The 11,877-nt window shown below is 45.5% G+C and overlaps 1 protein-coding gene and 1 long non-coding RNA gene across 2 annotated transcripts in view; one reads left to right on the top strand and one right to left on the bottom strand.

Annotated features, from left to right (window-relative positions):
* The window catches only part of SGCZ (sarcoglycan zeta), a 1,984,974-nt gene that overhangs the window by 1,226,909 nt on the left and 746,188 nt on the right, over positions 1-11,877 (bottom strand). The gene's annotated exons all lie outside the window — the stretch shown is intronic.
* Positions 1-11,877, top strand: part of LOC147728817 (uncharacterized) — a 313,193-nt gene that overhangs the window by 295,835 nt on the left and 5,481 nt on the right. The window lies entirely within an intron of this gene.

Raw genomic sequence — 11,877 nt, 5'->3', positions numbered from 1 at the left:
TTTCCATTTTGGATCTCTGAATCCATTCAGGTTCCAATGTGGTAAATTGACACTGGGACCTTGCACACAGAGGGATAATACTAACACCATTTGTGTAGGAACTGATGGATCAGCATTTCTTAGCACAAGCAACATGGCATATATTTCTACGAGCTGGGAAGTACAATCACTTAAGGTTTTAGTATGTGAATACTAAGATTTGTAGTCACCATACTCAAAAATACCCTGCACTGCAGGCCAAGCCATGGGGTACTCTTGTTTAATTCTAAACACCAGGAATGAAGGCCTCATTATGCTGAGTGAGTGAAACCCTTGTATGCTTATATAGTGAAGTAGTGTGGCTCACTGGTTAGAGGCGGCAGACCCGAGAGCAGAGGATGGCCCGGGACCAGGGTTCGATTCCCGGCGCGGCAGGTTTCTGGACCAGGGTCAGCGGACTCGATAATTCTCTCGCCTCGGTGCCCACTCTGATCAGCAATCACACTCGGCAACTCTGGGCATTAGCTTGCCTCATCTTCACTAACGGCCCCACCAGACCGCCGGGGATGCCTGGTCTCACCCTGGAGATACCCATTAAGGGACCATCTCTCAGGGAAGCCAGGAAGGGTTTCGCAGCGGTCGAAGCGCCTTGGGACCCTACGGGTAAGTAGTGCGCTATATAAATGCCTATACATACATACATACATATATTACTTCCACATTTTCAGAAAAAAAACTGGATAGAAAAACACACAGCTATCTTATGTGGATTGCAAACAGACATGTAAGAGAATCTGGGCCAGATGTACAAAGATTTTTTTTTCCATTCCCATATAGCCCCATTCACAGAATCAGGCCATTTCAAATGAAGAAAGGCATTTTTAGATGTACAAAGGCCCAATTTGTGATTCGGTAACTTATTGCCGAAACACAAATTGGGTTTGCGATTCGGTATTAGGAAGGGCCATGTTTATGGCATCCCTTCCTAATAAAGTGGTATGTGTGAAAGTTTTGCAACCAAAATGAGGTGGTGAAACATTTGCATTTTACCACCTACTTCTAATAGGTGGTAACCCATCCACAAATGGGATTGGGTCCTCTAAGGTCCCATTCCCATTTTTTAATGTTTATAAAAACACTGTTTAAGAACAGGCAGTCGTCTCATGAACCACTGACTACACCTAAAAAGAAAAGAACATTTTTTATTTTTATTTTTGAAACAGATTCTGTTTTCCTTTAAGGAACACAGTCTGCATGAAAAAAAATCCTGCTTTCTTGAAAAGCAATCACAGACATGGTGGTCTGCAGACTCCAGCAGGCCACCATTTCCGTGATTTTTGTGATACCCAATGGGTCACTAACTGAGACCTACCTCCTGAATATTAATGAGGTAGGTCTATTTGCGACCCACTGGGATTCGCAAAACGTGTCAAAGACATATTTGTACATTGGTTGTTGCGATTACCAAATAGTGAATCGCAAAAATGTACCATTTGATCATTGCAAACGGTTACCTACATACATCTGGCCCTAAATATTTACACACTAGCAATAAGAAAGCAAACTATGGTATTAAAATTGTCAGTTCCTCAGGCTATTCATACATAGTTTTCAATACGGGGCAGACAACTGTTATTGCTTACAAATCACATTTGCATTCCATAGCTGATGCATGCTTTTTTTCCATTGAAAAAAATCTTAATGCAATGCAGACGGAAAGAGTGCCCATTGATGCATGAAAAACAAATCATTATAGTTTCTCACATCCCTACAGTAGAATTGGCGACAAAATGAAGCATACCTAATCCTCGCTCTCTAAACCTGTGCTGGGCAGCTTTGTTAGGGGCAAGTGATGTAAAATTTTAACAATGAACATACAGTACGCACATAATGTTTTACCCAGTGGCGGTGCGTCCATTGGGGGCGTTGGGGCGTTGCCCCACTCGCCATGGACGACCGCATTGCCTGCCAACACTGTCACATGCATTAAAAAAAAAACAAATCTGATGATTAAAAATCGGAGCGCACTGCGCGCTACCGGCCCCGGGAGAAGCCCGACAGTACCAGGCATCACATAGGAAGTGGGTCATGGGGGGCGGGGCTGCGGCAAAGAGTGGCAGCAGGCAGAGCAGAATAGCGGAGTACTGCACAATGCGCAGGTGGAATCCAGGAGTAGTCAACAATTTGACGGGCCCGCGCATGCGCACAGTGGGGTAGACCCCCCCCCCCACCCTCCATAGCTCTCAGAGAACAGGCAGAGACCCCGGGCCCCGGCCTCATAAAGGGCAGAATAGTATCCGGCCTGTAGCCAATCCTGGCGCAGTGTTGCTGTTAACGCTGCGCCAGGATTGGCTGCTGCAGCAGGATGGTGCTGTGCGTGGGTGTTGGCTGGCTGCTGAGGGATGGCCAATCACCATATGGCTATATCCAGCCATGTCTCGGTGATTGGCCATTTCCTAGGCTGTCGGGACGTCACCACGCGTGGCGCACTGCTGACACTGTGCACAACAAGTAAAGTGAAAGTGGAATTTGTAGTGAGAGAGTCACGAAGAGTATACGCGTGACCAGTTCGTTGTGTGTGTCTTAAACCAAGATTCCGGAGTCAGTGATTCACGCAACTCATTCTAGCAGATGTACTCCTCACTCGGTGCCTCCCGGGTTCAGTCTACCTGTAAGTAACTTAACTTTTCTGTACAGTCTTTGAAGGTGGCAAGTTATCCTGACAACACGTGGCTAAGCTAACCTGCATCCTTGGAACAGTTAGCAATGATGACATCACTGAGCTACCGGCGGCTCCAATGAGCAAGCTGAATTGCAGGATTCATTTGTAGAAACTAAAAATGTGTCTTCTCCTTAGAGATTCATTAGATTTAAGTTCAAACAAGTTATATGTCATATTTTGTTTCAATAATTCACAGTTGTCTACCTCATGTATGCCAGTTCAGTCAGTCTTTGCTTTTTTTAACCCACAGCACTTTGCATTCTGGAACTTGACATTTTCTGCGAAAAGAATGACCTAAAGTCGAAGCATGGAAAGCGTTATTGTTTTAAAAGCCAGCACTCTTTCGGGGTGACATTTGTTTACTCCATGATGCGCGTTTTTTTAGAAGTGTATTTATTATTGGTGGCAAGAATGCAATGCTAATTGTAAATAACACAGCACATCACAACCGCCGGCTCCGGAAATGGCTTTGTGCGCAGAGCGCTGTGTTTTCTGAATGTGTTGGCTTGGTCAGCGCCAGAGGTGGGCTGTGTGGGCACACATAATGTGTTGCCTCCGTCTCACATTGTGTGCCTCATCTGTAACGCGATCAGAGCTTTATGTCTGCGGCTATTATTACTTGCCGACTTTGGTACTGGGGAACCAGGTTGGATGGAGTTTTGGGCGTGGGCTCAACATTCTGTGATTCTGGGCAAATGACTTAATCTTCCCGTGCCTACCAAAAAATTACTTTATACCAATGTAACGTTACTAGTGCTTATTGAAAGCGCTTCAATGCCTTTGAGTCGAGCTTTTTGCTATATAAAACTGCAAAAAACAAATGGGACACTTTAAAGTAACACCTTCAGGAATTGCCCTTTTAGTGAAATGTAATTCGGAATCATCAATGTGCCCTTCCTTGCCAGTCTATCTCTGGTGGAGCAGTTCTAGTACAGGAACTGTATTTACAATGAGGACTTCCAGTGTTCGTCAGGAATATAGAAAAATTCACCTTCATGAATCTTCGGGTTTTTAGGGCGAGCGCTTTAAAATAATGATCTACTTGGAAACATTTGTACAGAAGAGCTTCTGCTGCCCCTATAATGAACTAGCCTCTAAGTTATAGACTCTGGTGGCAGGAAGGGGATATCCCGCCTCCATTTCCTTATTTGCCTAAATGTGTGATCCTGAGTAAATGGCTTTGAACATCTCGTGCTTTTACTTCACAAATCTACTGTGGGTAACCTAGTCCCCTACAGTCCCTGCGGCGGACCCCATCAACATAAGCCCATATCTGTGAGATATCGGGAGACTCCGTGGGAGGGGGGATCGTCACATTCTGCAAGGACTCCCGCATCATTTTGTGTTACTCCACTGCATATCCACCAAAACTGTTAGCTAACTCAGAGTGGTTCTGGTCACAGTGTAATCTGTATAAAAATCGGCTGAGTTATTCAACAGGGGAATAGAAATCGAGTTTCATATCAGCTAGGAGCGGCGCTGCGCACTCACACAAGGAAAGATGGTTTGCAGCTGAACCTGAAGGAAGGCCACTATGGTAACAAAAGCGAGGTAAGTGGGGTACTCCTGGCGACCGCTTATAGGACTCGCATTCTTTCTGCATTTAGTGGATTTCATTCCTCCATGGGTGTGAATCTTTATTTTAATCATTCCACACATCAGCGAACTCTGGCCTCAGAGAACAGCATGCTGCATTTTGGAGCAGGGGCTAATAATACAAAACCTTTTGATCGGACCGGGCGGGCATCATTGCAATATAAAATGCTCCTTGGGCCTGAAAGTCTACAAAGATTCATCGGTATACACAGAGTAAGAACCCGGCAAACAGCAACTGAATCGTCAAGAGCAGCATTATACAAGGCCACTGCTATCATGTAATTATGCGGCCGCGTGGTTTTTTTCGCTTAAGTATGCATTTGCCGCATCTGCCACATAATCCATCGTCTTCTGCATAATCTTCAGATTGTAATAAAAAAAGTTTCATTTCTATCTCAAAGGGTTCAAAAGTTACTAAAGACGCAGCAACACGTGCTGCCCCTCAGTGGAAGGCCCTCTGTAAAGCTTGATTGGTCACCATTCTGTTGCTTATTGCTATAGTTTTGTGTTAAACCGGTGCTAATGAGGGTCAAGCAATGCCCAGGAAGTGTTAACAAGTGCAAAGATGACAAAAACATGCAGTAATACGATCGTAAAATGTGCCACATTAAATCACATCATTTGCGTTTTCTTGCCGCAAAATTTGGTCCTTCCCTGCCGCATAATTCCAGTGGCCCTTATTATACATTGCGTCACAGGCTTTTTAGGGGGACCATGGGCATAGCTGCCTTTGGTGTAGTGACAGGGGTGCCCATGGGCTTGAGCGGCCTATGCCCAGATAGTTCTTTACTTTTACTGCAGCCAAATGGGTAGTTTCCCTTGCTGCACCAGGACCATTGGCACCATTACTGATGGCGTCATGCAGCTCGTCTCTATTTTTTAGACACCACATACATATTTGTTGCTGTCCTCTCCGCTGTCTTGACGGAGTAGGGTCCTCAGACATGCCCCCTCCTTGTGTGCTGCTTTTGCGTCCACGTACGTTTTTCGCACTTAAGTTGCTTGCTTCTGGTTCCAAGCAGCTTCACTTAAAAGCGGCTTTGGAATTTGTAAGTGAACTTCCTGACTGTGAGTGCGTACAGAGGTGGATATTTAGGTTTAGCGTTGGGCCTGGGACCGGTTGGTTAACTGTTCTGCATTAAATGGTTCTAAAAATCGTAATGAGCTCTTGAAGGCAGTAAGGAATGGCATGGCCGAGGGGGCCGCCGTGTCTACAGTCTACGCACTTAGGGACAGAGGTGGGCTGATCTATTTCCAAATGCATCGTGCGTCACGTACATCGACTGGGCTATAGGCGTTTTGGGGCTGGCTCGAGTCAAGCATATATGTCAGGCATGACTCCCTACTTTGGTTTCCTATGCGGTCTGAGACTGAGGTCTGGGGACAGAAGTGAGTCCGAGGGTGGCACGGGGTCGGGGAGCACTAGAATGGATAGATTAGGTCCTGGGTGTGTCTGGCAGGTCGGTCGGCAGTCTGAGAATGGATTTGAGGCTGTGGTTACCATGGATGGACTGGAGGTCAGAGTTCAGATCCTCTCAGATCAGGGCAGGGGCAGGGCATATTTGAGAACATCAGAGACATGCATTGCAGATTCTGGGAGCATCTCTCCCACACGGTGTTTTGGAAGACCTCGCCTGCAGGTAGTGGCCCGAATGTTCTCCTTTCGTATTCCACCAGTCCCACGTACATGGATGAGAACAGGTTATAATGTACGGCAGGTTCCTATGAAACTCTGTTTGATAATGGCCTCCATTTATGTGCAACCCGGCTCTATTAAAGTTATTTTTAAACACACGTAAAGGGCGGAGCTCGGTGACCCGCAGCATCAACAAACATACATCATTGTGACGTTGACAGTTTTCCTAAATACACAGGAGAAAATAAAGGGCATTGCAGTTGAATCAAAACAGAAAGAAAATTATATACACCCCTACCCCCATTGTACAGTCTACCTACCATACAAGGGCTCTATTAAAGTTTGCCATGATGAATTCTGTGGTGAGATAGTGGTGCTCTCCTTATTGGTCTTTTTGAGGGTCTCTTCGTTCACGAAGACTCTCACATGCCTGTTTCTTCGCTTTCTCAAAGGACATTTCACTCACTGGTGATACGTGCGGCTTCCAGTATCTACAGCTCTTTCATCTTCAACTCAACATGCGAACGTGGAAGTGGAAGTGGAAGTGGATGTGTTTGTTTTGGTTTTGAAATAGGGTTAGGGAGACTAGATTTCTCTGGTTGTTTGTGGGGGTGAGGGTGCTGGTTATCATTGAGTTCAAAGGATTTTTCCAATCTTAAAAAGGCAACTTGTAGCACTTGTAGGTAGCACTGGGCAATGTTGAGGTCTGCACTAAAACTGGTTTCACTTCAGGAAGACTGATTTTTACACTTAGAAGGTTGCAGATTTATCTGCCCAGCTCCCCCTTTTCCCCTTGCCCATCCTGGCTAGATTTAAGTCTGGAAGGGACTGTTAACGTGTTAATATGCAGAGTTGGTATTAAGATTTGTTTCTTTGCTTATCCGAGTCTTTAGAAATGTTTTTTGAACGGTTTACAAGAGCTCGCCTTTAATCTCTGTATCTTGTCCATCTATACTAGATGGGACAGGAAATCTTGCAAACAGTTTCGTTCCTGCGCTTTAGGTTGGGAATTTTCTGAGTAGTGTGCCTACTTGAAAACACTACCTATGTAATAGGGCTCCCGGTTTTCCGTTTTTACGGATTTTTACATATAAATACAGACGGAAAACAAGTTTTCCTTTATCTGTATTTATATGTAAAAAAACGGGAAAATACTAGTATATTTTGCTGTGCTGCCGTCTGGTGTCTCACCTTCCTTAGAGGCTTAAGAGGTGACAGCTTCCCCAGCTTCCCGTGTGCACACAGAGCTGCCAGCCGCACCCAAGTACTTCACAGGTCTTTGAAAGACCATTTATTTGTTAATGAGGCTGCTTTGTTATTTCACCCCTTTTAGAGCCCCTGCCAGAGTCAGATTAGGACGGACTTCATAGCTGCCAAGGTTTCAGATTGCTATGTAAATAAGAGTGACATTTCAACTACCATGAGTGATACTTTCACAAGCAAAATAAAGCAATGCATGATAGGGAGACAGGATATAAGTATCAGAATTTACATCCATTTAAGCAACTAGAAAAAGAAGATTTTAAAATTGCAGCAGAGCACCAGAAATTGAAGGGCACTTCCCTTGTAACCTTACCGTACTGTTAAGGTCGGCGGGACGGCCCGGTTCCTCTAGAACACGGGTTCTCATAGTACGGCCCGGCAAGCCTTCCCTGGCGGCCCGGGGACCTTCCAGTCATCGGACCAGTGTTTAAAAAAAAAAAAAAATTAAAGACTGACATATGAATATGGAGTTAACTGCATTTGGGATTGGTTAAAAGGGATTTTTCTATATACAGCCATGCGTTGATTTCTCGAACAGAAGTTTTCAAATACATTTTCCACATTGATTTGCAGAGACCTCTAACCTGTCCCCATAGCCATTGATCAACATCGACATCGCAGTTTCATAACGAGCCCACAAGAACTGTCTAACTGTGAAAACAGTTTATGAATTGCAACGTTTAGTCAACCATACACTGTCAGCTAAAATAATTCACCATCATCCTGTGTATAAGGCAACTTTATGTCTACCTTACACCTTACAAATAAGATCGGGTGTCACACAGAACATTTTGCCCTGTCAAAGGTTATTAATGGATTCTAACAATGTCAGGATGGAGCTGAACATTTTTTTTTAAAGACTGTCTGCAACCAGAGCGGAGCGCGACTCTGGGAGACTCTGCTGCTCTGTGGGGGCCTAAGAAGAGGTGTAATACAAAAGCCCCATTAACATGCAAATGGTCTTTTAAAGACCTGTGAAGTGCTCGGGCGGCTGTGTGTGCATGCTGGGAAGCAGCCTGGGCTGACACACAGGCAGGGTGAGATAACAGAGGGAGGTAGAGGGAGGGAGACAGAGGGAAAGGGAGTGAGGGGAGGGGAGTGAGGGAAGGGGAGTGAGTGAAGGAGTGAGGCAAGGTGAGGGAGGGAGTGAGAGAAGGGGAGTGACGGAGGGAGTGAGGGAAGGGGAGTGAGGGGAGGGGAGGGAGAGAAGGGGAGTGAGGGAGGGGAGTGAGTGAATGGGAGGAAGGGAAGCTTACAGAAGCTGGTACTTACTTGGGCCGGGGCCGGAAGCAGAGTCCCAACTTGTAGTGTGGCGAGGACGGCTCCATTAATTACTAAAGCAGCATCTCTCTGCAAGGCAGTGGCTGCAAGCTCATGAATTCAGCTGCGAGCCACCGCAGGCTACCATAATTCGGGGGTTTGTCAAGGCGTATCAGTGATAGGATCCCTCTAGGCTTGCGTCAGTCCAGTGAGTAGTCCCAGGCGCAGCACGGCCGTCCAGTGACACACAGACCCAGGGCTAATGAACGCGCGCTGGGTCTGCATCAATCTCAACGGACGCTGTGGTTATTCACTGAACTCAGCTCTGCACGTTTGTATCATGGGAATTCAAGCCAATAGGCTTAAATCTTTTAAACAGAAACAAAGAGTGGGGGTTAAGTTCTACCCAAAACAATCTTCCTTTCTCCCCAAGCAGGAATCTAATGACCCAACATGACCTGTGTTGTGCCTGCCTCCAGGCCTTCGACAGAGATCACAGATTGGGGTTTATTTACAAGCTCCTCGCGTTGCATTGTCAATTTAAATAAATGTGGAAAAATACTAGCTGTAGCGTCATCTTTTGCTTGTGGCAAAAATAAATGTGGATAAATACAGAAAAAATGGCCGAAAAATAAATATGGATAAATACAGACGGAAATGGCAAAAAAATAAATACCATAAAACCGGGAGCCCTACTATGTAACAACCTGCATGTCTGTTGCTTTTCGCTAGGCTACAAGTCTGCAGTGCATTGAGTGTTGGCTAGATATTTATTTGTGCCTATGCCAGTGCTACCAACTGGGGATTCTCCTGAACCTTGGATGAATAATTAATAGTTAAAATATTTTGTTACTTTTTACTGCACAGCCTTTTAACTGCAGGGCATCGACAGGAAGGAAGGTTACCGTTAAACCTGTAGAAAAGCAATCAGCCTCATTAAGAGACCTGCATTGAATTCTCAGTTTCCCACTAACTGTTCAGGCAGTTGGTGCAAATTAACATTCTGCCACGAACTAGGAATAGTTCTCAACATCTATTGGCCCTTAGTTGCATTGCCCTGATCCCTTCAGAACAGCCCTGGTCTTGGGGTGTAGGGCGGGTTCATGCTGTCTCATATACTGTATGGGTTCATGCTGTCTCATATATATAGTCCCGGGGCAGGAGACATGCTCTCACATATTTCACCCATGCATTCGCACCCTCTTCTTGCCTGATGGTCCTTCTTCCTGAAGGACTGCGAGTGCGCACCCCCCTTCTCACGAGTAAGTCTCAAGCCCCGGGCCCGCACCCTCCCTGATTCGGTCACAGACCAGCGCCCCGGGATGTTTTTCTCCTAAGCGCTGCAGGAGTCTGTTATGAAGCTCTGTGGTTATACTGAATAAGCAGCTACCTATGTTATATGACAGCTCTTTAATAAATACCTGCACTTTCACAATTGCTTTATTAACCTTCCTGCTTTCTCAAATTTGCTTGAAAATGCTCCATTTTTCCACTATTTTTTCAAAATTTTCTCGGGGGGAAATCCCCCCGAACCCTCCTTAAGGGGTTCGGGATCGCTCGCTACGCTCGCTCGCTACGGTGCAGTATGATTATCACTTTCCGCCCCACCACTTGCAAATGTCACCAGCCGCCACTGGTTTTACCCATACATGAGTTTCAGGGTGTGTTCTACAAAGATGGAAAAGTACTTTCTACGCCATATATTAAGGCCTTACAGGAGACTTGAATATGACATTTTTTACATGTTTTAGGGGTCAGAGCATATACACTGGCACTGGTGCGCAGAGTCTAAAAAACAGCCATAAATTCAGCCAAAAATGGGAATGGCCACACAAATAGGAGCATTTTCTTACACATGTTTATTATTATTATTTTGATGACCTATGCAAGTGCATGATAAAACACAAGCACAATGTGAAATGAGAAAAATTGACTGCTACCATCATATAATGTATGGCTGATGGCCTGCTAGGCTGCCAGGTTGCCTATTATCTCTCTCTTCCCAATACAATGCAGCCTGCCACACTTAGAGATCTCCACTAGGCAAGTTTTCTCTCTACACGTTGGGGCCATGAGCAATTGCACTGCCTGAGGTGGTCATGTGTTGCGCAGTGGTCCAACAGTTGGGAAATCTAGTAATGGTCACCTCCTCTGATAAAGGGTGGAATGACAGTCACTATGTCCTGATTGCCCTCTGGTGGACAGGATGTCAGGTGAAAGGTTTCTGATGGCAGAGGCAGCAGAGGCACCAACATCAGAAACGCAATGCTTCCAAAGCCTCTAAGTGAAGTGGGGGAATCACAATATTTTATGAGAGCATCTTAAACTTTTGGTCGTCCTCCGGCTCTTCCCTGCACTATATGGCCACTTGTGTCTTTTTTTAAAGCTTATCAGCAAGGTATTTGTGAAATAAAATTTGATTTATGACTGAACAGGATCGAACAGAGATGGTGGTTTAAAAGAAGTGCAGAAAGGTACTTTTACACTTGCGAAGCTTTCTGGAGTAAAAAAGGTTCACCACTAGGAAGGCTTGAAGGAATCCATCAGATGCCAGAGATAATCAACCAAGTATACTAATCAGGTTATCAAAACTGAAAAACTGAAATGCTCAAGGTGGATGAGGTTGTCTTATGGAGGCCAATGTTAGATACAAGGGGGTACATTCACAAGGAGTTAACGTCACCTGAACGTCACTTTTTCTGACTGACGTTCTGGTGGCATTAGCTCCTTTGCAGTAGTGGCCGGCAGGAATCGGGAGTGGAGGAGCGGGTGAGGGTAGCTGGGGTGGGAATTAAAAAATAAATAAAAATCACTTACCTCCTTTCGGCATCTCCCCTCACTCGACTCTCCTATGTGGTCCTTCATTGTCTCTCCACCGGAACCAGGAGGTACACAGGCTCCCTACCCTAAGTCAATCACAACCCTGCAGTGCAGCATTGTGATTGGTCTGAGCGCCTTGGCTTAGGGATCAGACAGGGAATGGGAGGCTAGGCATGTTCCCCACCAGGCTGTGTAATGCATGGTGGGGAAAACTCCTGCACATTTTTGAGTGCAGCAACCGCACCTTCTCTCAGATGTCACGGGAGTCCCATCCCAGCCCAACCTGGCCCAAAAAATAAATGAAATGATAATAACAGAAATAACTTCTGTTATTATCATTTCATTTTTTTTCCACTGCTCCGTGGACAGTGGGGCGACGCTCCTCCACCTTAGCAGGGGAGCCGCCACTGCTCCTTCACCTTATTAACAAGACGGCGTTAGGCCACTTAACGTGGCTTAACAACACCTTGTAAATAATGCCCCTATTTATGCAGAACTTAACGTGAAAGGAGGGTTATATGTGGATTGCAGTGGGCACTTCACCTCAACACCCATTGCTTTTTGATGCTGCCCATATTTACAAGGTATGGGGCAGGGGCAA

This window comes from Lissotriton vulgaris, chromosome 3_1 (genome assembly GCF_964263255.1).
Source record: "Lissotriton vulgaris chromosome 3_1, aLisVul1.2, whole genome shotgun sequence".
Taxonomy (NCBI): domain Eukaryota; kingdom Metazoa; phylum Chordata; class Amphibia; order Caudata; family Salamandridae; genus Lissotriton; species Lissotriton vulgaris.
Note: the sequence above shows the minus strand (reverse complement) of the source record. Positions and strands in the feature narration are given on the sequence as shown.